The 17,060-nt window shown below is 40.7% G+C and overlaps 1 pseudogene; it reads right to left on the reverse strand.

Moving 5' to 3' along the window:
* Positions 1–14,480: 14,480 nt before the first annotated feature.
* On the reverse strand, positions 14,481–14,579 carry LOC128573193 (uncharacterized; annotated as a pseudogene).
* Positions 14,580–17,060: the final 2,481 nt, after the last annotated feature.

Raw genomic sequence — 17,060 nt, forward strand, 5'->3', positions numbered from 1 at the left:
AAATCAAAAAGTTGTTTTTTTTGAAAAGGTCAACAAAATAGATAAACCTTTGGCTAACCTAACCAGGAAAAGAAGACTAAAATCTCTAATTTCGTCCATCAGAAATGACAAAGATGAAATAACAACATACTCTTCAGAAATTAAAAAAATCCTTAATGAATATTACAGAAACTTTATTCTTAAAAGTATGAAAATCTGAAGGAAATTTATCAATACTTGGAAGCACGTCACCTTCCAAGACTTAGCCAGAATCAAGTGGAAATGTTGAACAGGCCTATATCAAGTTCTGAAATAGCATCAACCATACAAAATCTCCCTAAAAACAAAAGCCCGGGACCATATGACTTTATGTCAGAATTCTACGAAACGTTTAAAGAGGAACTAGTACCTATATTACTCAACCTATTCAAAAATATAGAAAAAGAAAGAAGACTACCCAACACCTTCTGTGAAGCAAACATCACCCTGATCCCCAAACCATGAAAAGACCCAACAAAAAAAGAAAATTACAGACCAATATCACTAATGAATATAGATGCAATAATATTCAACAAGATCCTAACAAGCAGAATCCAGCAACACATCAAATGAATTATACATCATGACAAGTCAGTTTTATCCCAGGGTCTCAAGGCTGGTTCAATATATGTAAATCTATAAATATAATTCAGCACATAAACAAATTAAAAAACGAAGACCATATGATTCTCTCAATTGATGCAGAAAAATCTTTTGATAATATCCAGCATCCCTTCATGACCAGAACACTTAAGAAAATTGGTATAGAATTGACATTTCTTAAACTGATAGAGGCCATCTACAGCAAACCCATAGCCAATAATGTATTGAATGGAGTTAAATTGAAATCATTTCCACTGAGATCAGGAACCAGGCAAGGTTGCCCATTGTCTCCACTGCTCTTTAACCTTGTAATGAAAGTTTTAGCCATCACAATTAGGGAAGAAAAGGCAATCAAGGGTATTCATGTAGGATTAGAACAGATCAAACTTTTGCTCTTCACAGATGATATGATTGTATATCTCATCATACACAATCTCACCAGGGGATTCTACTACAAAACTCTTAGAAGTGATCAAGGAATACAGCAGTGTCTCAGGTTACAAAATCAATATTCATAAATCGGTAGTCTTTATATATACCAACAATAGTCAAGCTGAAAAAAACAGTTAAGAATTCTATTCCATTCACAGTAGTGCCAAATAAGATTAAATATTTGGGAGTTTATATAACAAAAGACATGAAAGAACTCTACATAGAGAACTATGAAACTCTAAGAAAAGAAATAGCTGAAAATGTTAACAAATGGAAAAACATACCACGCTCATGGCTGGGAAGAATGAACATTGTTAAAATGTCCATACTACACAAAGCAATATACAGTTTTAAAACAATCCCTATTAAACCTCCACTCTCATACTTTAAAGACCTTGAAAACTAATACTTCGTTTTATATGGACTCAGGAAAAACCTCGAATAGCCAAGACATTACTCAGAAATAAAAACAAAGCAGAAGGAATCACGCTACCAGACATCAGACTATAATATAAATCAATAGTGATAAAAACAGCATGGTACTGGCACAAAAACAGAGGTAGATGTATGCAACAGAAAAGAGAACCAAGAGATGAAGCCATCTCACTAACGTTATTTGATCTTTGACAAGCCAATTAAAAACATTCAGTGTAGAAAAGATTCCTTATTCAACAAATGTTGCTGGGTGAACTGGCTGGCAACCTGTAGAAGACTGAAACTGGACCCACACCTTTCAGCATTAACTAAAATAAATTCACATTGCATTAAAGATTTAAACTTAAGACATGAAACTATGAAAATACTAGAAGAAGAGTGCAGGGAAAACTTTTGAAAAAAGCAGTCTGGGTGAATATTTTATGAGGAGGTCTCCATGGGTGATTGAAGCAGCTCCAAAAATACACTATTTGGACCTGATCAAACTAAAAAGCTTCTGCACAGCCAAGAAACCAGTAAGTAAAGCCAGCAGATAGCACTCAGAATGGGAGAAGATATTTGCAGGTTATGTCTCTGACAAAGGTTTAATAACCAGAGTCCACAGAGAACTCAAACTTACAAGCGAGAAAAGAACAAGTGATCCCATCTTAGGTTGGACAAGGGACTTGAAGAGAAACTTCCCTGAAGAAGACAGGCACATGGCCTACAGACATATGAAAAAAAAGCTCATAATCCTTAATCATCAGAGAAATGCAAATCAAAATTACTTTGAGATATCATCTAACTCCGGTAAGATTAGCCCATATCACAAAATCCCAAGACCAGAGATGTTGGTGTGGATGTGGAGAAAAGGGAACACTTCTACACTACTGGTTGGAATGCAAATTAATACATTCCTTTCGAAAAAATGTTTGGAGAACACTTAGAGATCTAAAAATATATCTGCCATTCAATCCTATAATTCCTCTACTAGGTATATACTCAGAAGACCAAAAATCACATTATAACAAAGATATTTGTACCAGAATGTTTATTGCAGCCAATTCATAATTGCTAAGTCGTGGAAAAAGCCCAAGTGCTCATTGATCCATGAATGGATTAATAAATTGTGGTATATGTACACCATAGAATATTATGCAGCCTTAAAGAAAGATGGAGACTTTACCTCTTTCATGTTTGCGTGGATGGAGGTAGAACATATTCTTCTTAGTAAAGTATCTCGAGAATGGAAGAAAAATTATCCAATGTACTCAGCCCTACTATGAAACTAATTTATGGCTTTCATATGAAAGCTATAACCCAGTTATAAACTAAGAATATGGGGAAGTGGGGGGGGAGGGAGTGGGAAGGATGGGCGAAGGGAGGGTGATTGGTGGGATTACACCTATGGTGCATCTTACAAGGGTACATGTGAAACTTAGTAAATGTAGAATATAAATGTCTTAACACAATAACTAAGAAAATACCAGAACGGCTATGTTAACCAGTGTGATAAAAATATGTCAAACGGTCTATAAAACCTGTGTATGATGTCCCGTGATCGTATTAATGTACACAGCTATGATTTAATAAAAAAAATAATAAATAAATAAATAAATAAAGTAATGATGTCACACAGGAAAAAAAAAACTTAATCACTAAAAACAGAGTCATTTCCAACTCAAGAATAACCCACCATGATGGTAGACAGAAAAAGATCTGTCACATTAGACAATTTAACCAGAATGGGATGTTCATATCACACCACTTCAGAGATGGCAAAGATGAATTAAGTCACCATAATTAGTCCTCAGTAAGAAGATATGACAACACCATCATTTATACAGGATATCCGTAAAGTTTGTATGCAATTTAAAATAGTAAAACACAGCATGACAGAGACTCTGTCTCAAAAAGATAAATAATAATAAAAGAAAAAAAAAGACAGAAGACACATATAAGGCAAGGAGATAGTGGTAGGAAATGTTCGGGACCATCAGTCTTCCTGGGAAGTAGCTCAAATTACAGAAATTACCCATGAGCTGTGCTCTCAAGAGCAGCTCACTACAAATAGCAACACTTCCCAGGATGACATAGGTGATACTCCCCTTTTGGCCTATGACAGGCCAGACACAGACTCTACAAATTCCCATTTATTACTCATAAACAATCACCTGAACAGTTATTTCTTCAGCAGTTAAAACACAATACTTCTTCATCACATTTTGCTGAAGTTACTCTTCTTTCCCCAGGCCCCTGACCTTTGGCCAATTCTAAGTGAAATTTCAACATCTAAACCCTTTTTATGCCCCTCCTAAGAACTGTATGACTACAGAATGAAACACAGCCTGAACTGGCAGATTATTTCTCCACCCTCCATTCTGTCCTTATCTCCCACCTGGATTCTAAACTTGTTTGGCAGGTCTGGGCTGGGCTTAAACCTACCAGCTCCAGGGTTATGTGGTTTACTCCCTAACGACTGAGCAATAGGTGCCTAGCCTGGTTTCTATGGTGGTGTGCTCCTCTCCAGCAGAGAAAGCCCTTGTGTGTGATACCTACATATCTAGTACTTCATGCTATCCCCAAGCAATACTTCCTACAATAATGAGAAATTCATTTTATTGGACAATAAGGTATCCTTTCAAATTTATTTAACTGCACAATGTGCAGGAACAGCCAGAGAACAATACCAATTACACCTTCAGGAAGGGCCTCTCATCACACTCTACTTCCATCAACCACATTGGTCCCCAGCTTGTGGGTTATCAGCTTTCCAGGACTCTGAACCTTCAGTCCACATAAAGGGCTCTTCCCATAGATGGTATAAATAGGCTGGAAACCTGCAGGGAGGGATCCTGGGCCCTGGATAACCATTTTTTGTTTGTTTTTGTGCAATTTTTGGCTATGGCCGTGTTTGAATCCACCACTCCCAATATATGGGGCTGGCACCCTACTCCTTGAGCCACAGCGCCACCCCAGATGACCATTTTTTGAAGAACCAAGGTTGACTTGGTCTTACTAACCAGGCTGAGACCTTTGGTTCCCAGTCAAGGTTTTTCATTTGCTTTTAGATGAGAAAATATCACTGGGCAATGTTGCTCACACCTGTAATCCTAGCACACTGTGAGGCCAAAGGTAGGTGAGTAGCTTGAGCTCATGAATTTAAGACCAGCCTGAGCAAAAGTGAGACCCCCATCTCTACTAAAAATAGAAAAACTGAGGCAAGAGGATCACTTGAGCCCAAGATGTGAAGGTTACTGTGAGAGCTATGATGCCACAGCACTCTACCCAGGCTAACAGCTTGAGACTCTGTCTCAAAAAAAAAAAAAAGAGAGAGAGAGAAAATATCAAGTGAATAAGAAATACAGCAAAATTCTGCAAACTCAGTATTGATGTTTATATGATAAAAGGAAACTGTAAGACACTTTACATTCCCTATGTCAACATGAAAAGCAAAATGATGTATTTTGTCAGAAATAGTGACATCATTTAATTATCAATTCCATGAAAACAAATCATTTAGTAAACAATAATCTAAGATCATCTCTGGAAGTTTATAAATCCTCTTCCATAGCTTTTAGCAATAAACTTCAACTTCTAGATGATAGAAAAACAGAATAAAGTTACCTACTGTCTCAGTTTCTCCACTGTGTGTAAGAGAAGAACTAATGCTTTGTAAATATTTACAATTCACTATTTGATCTACCACAATTTCATGTGGACATGTATTCATTTTTAAGTATCCATAAAGCAATCCACACTTTGTCTCTTTCTTCCTCATGGTATCATTACAAAGGTAAGCCCTGGGTTTCAATTTGAAATCACCCTCAACTAATCGCATATCTCAAAACCTTACTACCCTCACCCAAAGAAAAAAGGTGAAAACGATTATTTTGTTAAAATGGAATATATCAGTACATATTTATTTATTTATTTATTTATTTTTTGAGACAGAGTCTCACCATGTCGCCCTGGGTAGAGTGCTGTGACGTCACAGCTCACAGCAACCTCAAACTCTTGGGCTTAAGTTATTCTCTTGCCTCAAGTAGCAGGGACTACAGGCGCCTGCCACAATGCCCGGCTATTTTTGTCATTGTTATTGTAGTTTTCACTGTAGTTTTGCAGATCTGGGTTGGATTCGAACTTGCCAGCTCCTGGGTATGTGGCTGGTGCCCTAGCCACAGAGCTACAGGGGCCGAGCCATCACTACATATTTAATTTCCTTTTCTGAACTCTAGTTCTGTCTTGCATTTTCAGGAAAATTTTTTTTTTTTATTTTTGTAGAGACAGAGTGTCACTGTACGGCCCTCAGGTAAAGTGCAGTGGCGTCACACGGCTCACAGCAACCTCTAACTCCTGGGCTTACGCGATTCTCTTGCCTCAGCCTCCAGAGCAGCTGGGACTACAGGCGCCCGCCACAACGCCCGGCTATTTTTTTTGTTGTTGCAGTTTGGCTGGGGCTGGGTTTGAACCCGCCACCCTAGGCATATGGGGACGGCGCCCTACTCACTGAGCCACAGGCGCCGCCCCCAGGAAAATTTTCTTGTTCTTTAAGTTCTATTGATATACTGCATTTTACAGTTAATGAATAATTGAAGCTGAAATAAACAAATCTTTTCAATGTCCAAAATTCTGGGAGTGTCCCTGATGACTGAAACACAGACATGTTCCACTAAGGGTGAAGTAAGGTCATCCATCCCTGAGACTTCCTCCCACACTCAGCCTCCTCCCAGAATTGCTCAATGGCCACCCTCCCAGGAGAAAGGGCACCCTAGTTTCTATGGGGAAAAACATCTCATAACTCTGACAAAAGTTCAGCTATCTGGGAGACAAGTAGATTAAGAAAGCAGGCCAAAAACCAAATGGTATGGTCACAGCAACCCCCTTCCTACCCTCCTGAAATGTTTTAGGCCAGTGTTACTGGGAAGCATCAGCATCTCCTACCCTGGTCCTGCCTGGAACAAGAGATAAAGCCTTCCATGAAGAATAACACCTTCTGTGAAAGGCAGTAATTCTAAAATCAGTCTCGGACACAGCAACTTTCACTCTGCAATAAAGATGACATCCCGCACCTCTCATGACACCCTCCCACATTCCAACTACACTAATCAAAGTCCCTTGAAACTCTGTGAGCTGAGCTGACTTCTGGTCACACTCCATTCTGCTTCTTGAAAATAGAGCCTATCCTTCATTCTTGGACTGGCCTTCTCTCCTTGCGGACTCTGGCAGGACTCTCCCTAAACCTCTCATCTTTATGGTGTGTTAGCCAAGAAATGAGGCAGGGAGACCAGTCCAGGGACCACCTCAGACCCTGGTCGTGGCTCTCCAAATGACCACCACAGAACACTAATTCCTCAGGACTCAATAAGTTGAAGGAAAGGGCTCCTTCTCTGGGATCTCCTGTTTCTCCTCTGTTCTCTCATTCCTACAAAAATCCTAGCACTAGGTTGTGATTTCCCCCAGGATCTGGGATCAGTGTCCTTATCCCTCCACCCCCAACACCTTCCCTTGGAGACACCTGAGGTACAGTGTTGGGATTCCATGGACTTTGTACTCTTGGCTATGCAGTGATTGAGGGATGCCTTGCCTCTCCCCTGGTAAGCCTCCACCCCACTCCTCCTTCTCACTTCACAGGCCACGGGCAGTTGCTGTTCAGTTCCACACCAAGACTTCCCACTGGGCTGTCTCCTCAAAAACCTAAGCACCCTGGGTATTAAGGGAGATATCATCAGGCCAGGCACGGTGGCTCATGCCTGTAATCCTAGCACTCTGGGAAGTTAAGGCATATGGATTGCCCTGGCTCACAAGTTTGACATCATCCTGAGCAAGAGCGAGACCCCGTCTCTAAAAATAGCCAAGCATTATGGAGGCGCCTGTAGTCCCAGGAACTTGGAAGGCTAAGGCAAAAGATTCTCTTGAGCCCGAGTTTGAGGTTGCTGTGACATATGACTCCACGGCACTCTACAAAGGGCAACAATGTCAGACTCTATTTCAAAAAAAAAAAAAAAAAAAGGAGACAAAAAAAATGAGTGATTAACATTGCTCTGCAACACTGCCTGGCCCCAATATAAATTAGACAATGGAAACCAATGGCCTGAAAATGGCACTTTTGATCTAAACATTCCCAGAGGTCTTGAAAATTTTATAAACCACAATGGCAAGTTGTCTGAGATCTGCTACCTCCAAGCTTTCTTTCTCCTTCAGGGACGCCCTTCTCTGCCAAACCTGTACCACCTTCTCAATGAGTATCTGCCACCTCAACCTTCCACCTCTGACTTGGACTTAGATCCAGCTGATCACACGTCCCCACATCTTATACCTCTCCACCTCCTGAGCCTTCCTCTCCTGCTCGCTCCCATACTCCTACATCCCAAACTCTCCACCTGACTCCCTTTCTCCGCTGTCTCTGCCTAATTCCTTTTCTCATTCATATACCTGCTCTCAGGAACAGCCTCCAGAAGCTATTTTACCCTTACCCAGGCCCCCAAAAAATGCCTGGCTAATTTTCTTTTTCTTTTTTTTTTGAGACAGTCTCTTTGTTCCCCTGGTAGAGTGCCCTGGTGTCCTAACTCACAGCAACCTCATATTCCTGGGCTCAAGCGATTCTCTCACCTCAGCATCTCAAGTAGTTAGGACTACAGATGTACACCTCAATGCCTGGCTATTTTTAGAGACAGGATCTCCCTCTCGCTCAGGGTGGTCTCAAACTCTTGACCTGAGGTGATACACCTGGCTCGGCCTCCCTGAGTTCTGGGATTACAGGCATGACCCATCACGTGTGGACTGTGGCTAATTTTCTTATTTAGTAGAAATGATGTCTCCCTTTTTACTCAGGCTGGTCACAAACTCCTGAGCTCAAGCAATACACTCTAGTAGGTCTCCCAGAGTGCTAGGTTTACAAGTTGTGAATCACCACACGTGGCTGACCACAGTCTTCAAACTTGGGATTATAGTATCAATAAGTAGTAAGCAAAGTAACTTTAGAAAGACAAACCAGTAGAAACCCAGCCAGGAGACTGATGCAGTTATCACTGTGGGAAATATGGACGGCCAGACCAGGGAGGACACAGGAGTAATTGTTAGAAGTGGCCACATTCTGAAGTACTTGTTAGAGTAAATAGCTTTGTAACCAACATGTTATGATTCTGAATGTCTTTGTTCCTTCATGTTCCAAAGGAGTTTTCATTGCTGATGTTACACCTGAAGCAGATGGGCCAGGTGTGGTGGCTCACACCTGTAATCCAAGCACTCTGGGGAGGCCGACGCCAGTGAATCGCCTGAGTTCACATGTTCAAGACCAGCCTGAGTAAGAACCAGAGCTTGTGTCTAAAAATAGCTGGGTGTTGTGGTGGGTGCCTATAGTCCCAGCTACTAAGGAAGCTGAGGCAAGTCAATCGCGTGAGCCCAAGAGTTGGAGGTAGCTGTGAGCTAGGACACCATGGCGCTATACTATGGATAACAAAATGAGACTCTGTCTCAAAAAAAAAAAAAAATACTGAAGCAGGCAGCTATGTAGCCTGGATTTGACATGACTGAAACAGTGTTATCTCAGCCCCAGTTGCACAGCAACTACAGCTTTATAGAAAGTAGAGAAGAGACAGCTCTCAGGACACATTGCTGAGCAGAACTTTGTAACTTTCTATCCAATGATGCAAATTTTTTGAGTTTTTTCACATGAACATCAGAAACTCATTGCAGCCCTGAGATAACTGCAGAACTTTACTCTACTTGATTGTCCAGAGAAAGACAAGATGAGGGGTACACCAGCAGATTGTGCTGAAAAGCCACTGAGCGTGCACACAAGGTTAAAAGAATGAATATTATGAACCCCTAGCTCATTAATACAAAAATTCCCATGCTGGGGAGACTCTGTCTCAAAAAAAAATTCTACTTCTCTTATAATTTTATGAGACATGTTGCACCAGACAAAAAACAAAACAAACAAACAAAACACAGAAAGTAGTTCTATTTTCAGAAATGCATCCAAACCTCAAAGTCGTTTGAAAATGCAAAAAAAAATCTACATAATTATTTCCTCCTAATGATTTAACTTTCTTTAAATACATTTTTTGTAAATTTTTCTGTAGTGGCTGTGGACAAGATAGAGGCTCTCATTTTTACATATCCACATATGTGTGGAATCTGTATTAGTCGCACTGGTACAGACTTCATTTCATTTTATATTATAACTAATAAAGATAGAGATTGGGGCATAGTTCTAAATTTTCATTCATATTAATATTTTCCTTGTATTACAGCAACACACCTATCCTGGCATCACAGGGATTCAAGTGGTGATTCAATATTCAATGATCATTCTTTCATTACAATATTTATGGAACACTTATGAAGTGACAGTGCTGTACTAAGTGATGAAGACACACTAGTAACAAAAAATTTGGATCCCACCACCATAGAATTTACAATCTGGTAGAATACCTGAACAACTACAGGGTGGTACAGGGCATCTATCAAAGAGTGTAACCATAGAGAAAAATGTATTCCCAGATCTAAGAAAGGACTCTTTCAGGAACTGTTGCTTCAAACTAAAACCTGACTATAAAGACATTTTATAAGAAAAGGAAGAAGATGCCAGTGAAACAGGAATGAGTGAGATATAACTAAGATCTATAATAAGATATGTTCACTGAGTGGCGGTTCCATGAAACAGAATTTTTTTTTTTAATTCATCAGCTGCTTTTATGTTCTAGGAATTGTTTAGATGTCATGATCTACACAGAGAGAGGAAACCCAGCTTGCTGTGGCAGGAGCTGCTTCCCAGGATCAAGGACTCACCACTGCCCACTGCCAGATGGAGCCTTCTTAAAAGTGGTCCCCCCAGTGACCTTCACAGCCTGACCCCACACAGGGGTCAGAAGCATCCAACTCTTAAGGGAGACAACCAGGAGGGCAGGGGCAAACAGGGACATAGAGAGAAGGCACCAGAATCAGGAATGGGAGGCAGGGACAAAAACGTAGCTGAGTCCAACATTCCCACCCACCTTTTGGATCCGCTGTCCTGGGTTCTCCAAGCTCCATCTCCATGGCTGGTTTCTTAGAAATTCTTGCCAGTTCTCCTAAGAGGTCTCTGTCTTCTCCCCACCAGTCCCTACTTGTAACTGTGCCCCATACATCGCAAGATGTCCTTCATCTGCATGTGCACATCTCTCAGCTCCTCCAAAACCAGAAGCCCCAGCTCCCTGAGCAGGCCTCCAAACAAAGTATAAATCTGTGAAGTTTGTGGGAACTATTAGGTTGCTGTTATCTAGAGTAAATAAAATTTGATGAATAAAATTACAAAAAAGTGATTTTAAGCAAAAAGATCAATTAAAACACCTGTGCCATATTCTACCTGTAGTACTAACTTGTTGACAATCATATAAAATCACCAAACAATTTTCAAATATTTTTGTAATGAAAATTAGCAAATCCTTATTATGGTTTCCATGGAAACGGTCCTTCAGACTAAAAAATTCTACTATCATAAGAAGGCAGTGTGCTTGAAAACAGCAAAGTTTTCCTAGTAGATATATTATTCATAAGTAACAGACTACTTCCCACATCCATAGTTGGTCTTTACAGAGTTGTTGCAAATTCAGTCCCTAACATGATGACAAATAATTAATATAACTTCCTATATAATGTGTATTTCAAGACCTTTATAAAATTTAACTCAGTTTTTTTAAATATTACATAATTTAGAATTCTTTCTATAATGTTAAGATAATTTAAATTTCAGCTTAAGTTGAGTATTTTTGTTAGACCTAGGCTATAATGGAAAAATACCAGTTAACTCCTGGCAAGTTTGAGGACTGAAAAAGTAATGAAGTCTAGTTCACCCCCACGATAAATGAGAAAGTACTAATTGATTTCTTGCTTCTAGTTCATTCCAAGTTTCTTCCTTGGCTAACTCCCTGGGAAACAGACCAAGAAGTACCAACTGTCCCCAGACTGATTTTTAAACAATACCAGGCAGAGAAATTACTGAAACTAAGATACATGAAAGGAAAAGTACTGAAAACAAAAATGTATGATGTACGGCTAACTAACCTCAAAATTCTGCTTGCTTGCTACCGAACCCAAATGCATTTGGACAGCCTCCATGCCAACCAGATGCAGACCCAGCCTTAAAAACCCGACCCCTTAAGTACTCCTGGCTCTCAGAAACCCCTTCTTCAGGCACTGAGGCAGTAGCCCGCGGTTCTTCAATAAAAGGACTCTGCTGTAAATTTGACATGTTTGGCAGTGTGGTCTTTGTGGAACTCCTGGGCACAACTGTTTCATCAGAGCGTGTCTGGGTATACTTCAGTATACTTTAGGATCACCCCATTTGCACAGGCACCACAGCTGGAGAAACAGAGACTCACCAGACACAGACTATTTCTTGCCTCTTTTCCTCATTAAGGCATCAGTTCATCAGTCAACCCAGTCACGTGAGAGTTTTTGGTAATTTGTGAGATCAGACCCAGGATAGATGTGTTCTGGAATATTTAAAAATTCATCAGCAAGGTAGTATGATGTAAGGGACACAACACTCAAATAAAATATTTTAGAAACTCTTGATGATGGATAGAAAAAACAGAAGGGAAAAAAAAAAAAGCAGCACCAGGCATGGAGGCTCACGCGTGTAATCCCAAAACTTGGGAGGCCAAAGTGGGTGGACTGCTTCCAGAGCAAGACCCCATCTCTAAAAATAGCTGGGTGTTGTGGCAGGTGTCTGTAGTTCCAGCTACTTGGGAGGCCTGTGGCTCAAAGGAGTAGGGTGCCAGCCCCATATGCCAGAGGTGGCAGGTTCAAACCCAGCCCCAGTCAAAAACTGCAAAAAAAAAAAAAAAAAAAAAAAAAAACGAAAAGAGAAGGTGTCATTATTCATTCACTTCTGTATATCATAAGCAGCAATGTGAATACATGGTATCAACCTTGTTCTTTAACTCAGAAAATAATGGAGATATTCACTCTTCTGGTCTCAGTGCATGGAGGACCATTATCCACTAACCTTTGATAGTACTTTCTAGGGAGAAATGTTCACATTTTTTTCTATCTTAAGAAGTCATGGTGAAAGCATGTTGTTATTGTCATTTACTTTACATTTTCTTTACATAAAACCTCAGTTCAGGGCTCTGTGCCTGTGGCACAAGCAGCTACGGCGCCAGCAACATACACCTGAGCTGGTGTGTTCAAATCCAGCCCAGGCCCTCCAAACAACAATGACGGCTGCAAACAAAAAAATGGCTGAGCATTGTGGCATGCTCCTGTATTCCCAGCTACTTGGGAAGTGGAGGCAGGAGACTCCCTGGGGATACAGGCAGAGAGACACAGAGTACAACACAAATTAATTGTCCTTTAATGGTACTATAATCAAAAGAATATAAGGGTTAGGTACCATCAGATGAATGCCAATACTACTTCATTTACAACCCTTAGGTGTTGGACAATAAGTATTCATCTATTCCAGCTGTTCAATTAAAAGAATAGGAGCGCTATATGAAGATGGATTGGAAGGGACTTGTTGGCCTGTATCTCATAAAATTGTCAATCAAAGGGGCTATGTATATTAATTCTTCATGTTTAAAAGTATACATGTGTTGGTTGACCTGATTCTAAGTGGACCTCAATGTGGGTTGGTCCTGAGGGCTTTCCTAGAGGTACGCTCTTCCCAGATAGAGTTCACCTGGATTTCTTCTGGCCATTTGACGTCACCCTCCAGATGCTGGAGTGACACCTATTAGTCATGTTCTTCCTGTACCTTTATTGGAAGGCTATTGTTTTCTGAAGAAAAGGTAATTTGAGTATATAATTTAGACAAGTGTCTCCCCAGCAAGAGAATGAGGAAATCAGGCATCTAAAGGAACCAATGAGCCACCTCTTTTTCTCCAATCCAACATGTAAGAGTTTTAAGAAAGAATTTGTGCTCCAGCTGTCCTGGCACTCCTACTACAGAGACGGATTATTTAGTCAGAGGGGAGAGTGGAGTATTAAGCACTGAATATGTAGCCCTAGCATTTGTTAGAAAGTCTTAGCACACAGCTTTCCATTGGTAGAGAAGAAAAGACAGACTACCCATTGGACAGGGTATCCTACAGACATTGGGTCAAATTATTGCTGTCCAGAAAGGCACCATTGTCATGGACAAAGTAATACCTGTGGACAATGCTGTGCCCATCTCAGGTGGCCAGAGTTCTCTGGGCCTTGCACTTTCCTACCGAGAATCACATCATCTGATTCCAGTGGAAGAAGGCATCCCTTACAAAGCACGTATTCCCCTTTCTATGCTCAATTCCCGGGTTTCATATTAACTGTGTTTGGGTACCTCTTTTTAGCCTTTGCCTCATCAAGATCTCTTGCTCAGATGACCTCCCTGTCTGCTCTGATTTTTTCCAGTGACCAGAGTGAAAGAGCTGTCCATTGATCCAGGGGGACAGGAGTCTGGATCAACCTGAGTCTTCCTGTATCTTTTTCAGGACTTCTGTGAAGTGGTTTAAGACAGATCATTTGCCTCCAGTTCAGGGGTGGCTAATGAGAGCTTTCTTTTTTTCTTTGCTTTTCTTTCTTTCTTTCTTTCTTTTTTTTTTTTTTTTGAGACAGGAGTGTCAGTACGTCACCCTTGGTAGAGTGCTGTGGCATCAAAACTAACAGAAAACTTTAACTCTTGTGCTGGGACTACAGATGCCACAAAGCCAGGCTATTTCTTTATTATAGTTGCCATTATTGTTAGCAAGCCCAGGCTGGGTTCAAACTCGCCAGCCCCGGTGTATGTGACCGGCACCTTAACCACTGAGCTAGGGGAGCTGAGCCTTTTTTTTTTTTTTTTTTTGAGACAAAGTCTCACTATGTCACACTCGGTAGAGTGCTGTGGCATGACACCTAACAGCAACTTCAAACTCTTCGGCTTAAATGATTCTCTTGCCTCAGTATCCCAAGTAGCTAAGACTATAGGAGCCCGCCACAATGCCCGGCTATATATATAAATATATAATATATATATATATATTTTTTTTTGACAAGACATGCAAAAATTTATGAAACGCTTTACGAATTTGTGTGTCATCCTTGCGCAGGGGCCATGCTACTCTTCTCTGTATCATTTATTTTTATTTTTTTCTTGGTTGTAGTTGTCATTGTTGTTTGTCAGGCCTGTGCTGGGTTCGAACCCACCAGCTCCTAGCACTCTGCGAGGCTGAGGTGGGTGAGCTCAGGAGTTCTAGACCAGCTTGAGCAACAGTGAGACCTCGTCTCTTAAAAAAGTAGCTGGGCACTGTGGTGGACACCTGTAGTTCTAGCTACTCGGGAGGCTGAAGCAAAAGGACCACTGAGCCCAAGAGTTCGAGGTTGATATGAGCTATGATACCACAGCATACTACCGAGGGTGACAAAGTGACAATTCTGTCTCAAAGAAAAGGGGGGGGCACAAGAAGGGCATGGAGTCCCCAGTGTGTTCCACAACCAGAAATGGTCCCGTGTGGCCAGAGTCCACACTTGTGAAAGAAAATACAAGTTGTTCAAGTATAACAGTAGTTACACATACAAGTTCTGTTATCTAATCTTAGGAGCAGAAAGCCAGGAGGTGTGAAGAGTGAATTAAAGACAAAGAGGAAGGAGTGAAAATGTTAGGCAATTGAGACAAAGAGTCTGGTGTTTTAAAGGACAAAGATGGCTCCTTCTCTTCTTTACTTTGGGTTCAAAGGAGTAGTGATGACCTTGAGTAGTGATACCAGTTTCATAATCTTGATCTCAATACTTACAACTAATCAAATATAAATTAAGGCAGACAGAAAAAAAATATACATAGGTAGATTTATTTTAACTCCATAGTGGCACACTGACAGTGAATAACTGACTTAATTGTTTTTATCAGTTTCAACATATACACAAGCAATCTGAAGAGGTTTTAAACAAAGTCTGATAACAAAAAGAACACTTTGTTGTTTTAATTAATGATTCCTTTCAGTTAGGCTAACTTGTTCACATACAAAATAAATTCACCTTTCCAAATATTATGCCTTACATAGGCTATTTTTCACATGGCTAAGTTCTATTTTTGTCACAAAGTTTTCTTCTTAAACCATGACTTATTTTAGGACAAACATTGGCATATTAGGTTTTTTTTTTTCTTACACCAATGATTCCCTTTTCTTTTAATGTTCTTTACCATCTACATTTCTTGATATTCATGACTTTCTTCACATCTCTCTCCTGGAGAGAATACATACTGGATCCTTCTGGTTTTTTTGTTTTTGTTTTATTGAGATAGAGTCTCAAGCTGTTGCCCTGGGTAAAATCCATGGCATCACCACTCAAAGCAACCTCAAACTCTTGGGCTTAAGCAATTCTCTTGCCTCAACCTCCCAAGAATCAGAGGCTACAAGCACCCACTAAAATGCCAGCTACTTGTTGTTGTTGTTTTTAGCTGGCCGGGGCCAGGTCCAAACCTGCCAGCCTCAGTGTTATGTGGCTGGCGCCCTACCCACTGAGCTATGGGCGCCACCCTAATGGATCCTTCTTGCTTTAATGTTTTTTCTATTGTGAAAGAAAATGGCATCCCAGTTAAGTCTTTTCTTTATAAAGGCCTGAAAAAGGAGGCCTGTGGATGCAAAGGTTTTAGGTCTCTAATCTAAAGTTAGGACTTCATCCAAACAATAGAGTTGGGCAGTTGGAAAGTGCTAAAAAGGGATAAACCAAAACATCATCAACCAGGGAGCACAGGGACTTTAATTTTACCTTCCATTTTTAAGAGAGATATAGGAGAGGAAAACAGAGGCCGTGAATTTCCAGGGAGAGCTGAGGAGTGGCTCTAGTGATATGAACATCAGTTTCTTTACCGTGACAGAAAAAGACAACTTCCCACTTGAGCTTGTTCTGAAGCTGGAATTTGTCCATCAGACTAAGAGAGTTCCAGAGGGTCAGGGCTGGTTCAGGGATTTCACAGGGGCTAGAAGGTAAATGAGATCCTGTCTCCAGGAGTGGGCAATGTCACTTCCAATGCATCTCTCTAGTAGTGAGGGCATAGTCCCAGCAGAGGCCCCTTCCCAAGCCATTTCTTACTCCAGGAGCCCACAGTCATAGTAGGGAAGGGCTCAGGCTGGGTGTCTTCTTGCCTAAGCCTCTAGGAGAACTCAGTGTCTGACAACCTTCTTCCCCTAGTGGTAACATTTCAAAAGCTTCCTTCTGCTCTTAAGACCTGCTGCTGGCCTGCCTGGCTTTTTCTCACTGTCACCTCAGCCCCATTCTGGTTATTAAGACCTGAAAAATCTGGTTCAACGTTCTGCTTGTGGAGCCTGAGGCCCCCTTTTAAGCTTTTGAACATTAGTGCTAACTGGGAGATGAAGTGCATTGTCCAGGTGAAGTAGAAAAAAGCAGATGAAGTAGGGGTAGGTTAGGAGCTACATTACATAGAAGTGAAGACAGTGAAAGAGATATAGGAGTAGTAAAGTAATATCCAGCAGGCAGAATGAACTCAGAATGTCTATTGTTCTATTAGTTTATCTCACTGAAGGTATACATTTTCTTCCCAGATTTTGGCATGAAAATGTCACATATGGGGACAAGATGTCAGGTATATACTCCCTGTTTTTTTTGTTCCAGGTGCCAAAGAA

This window comes from Nycticebus coucang, chromosome 20 (genome assembly GCF_027406575.1).
Source record: "Nycticebus coucang isolate mNycCou1 chromosome 20, mNycCou1.pri, whole genome shotgun sequence".
NCBI classification, from domain to species: Eukaryota; Metazoa; Chordata; class Mammalia; order Primates; family Lorisidae; genus Nycticebus; species Nycticebus coucang.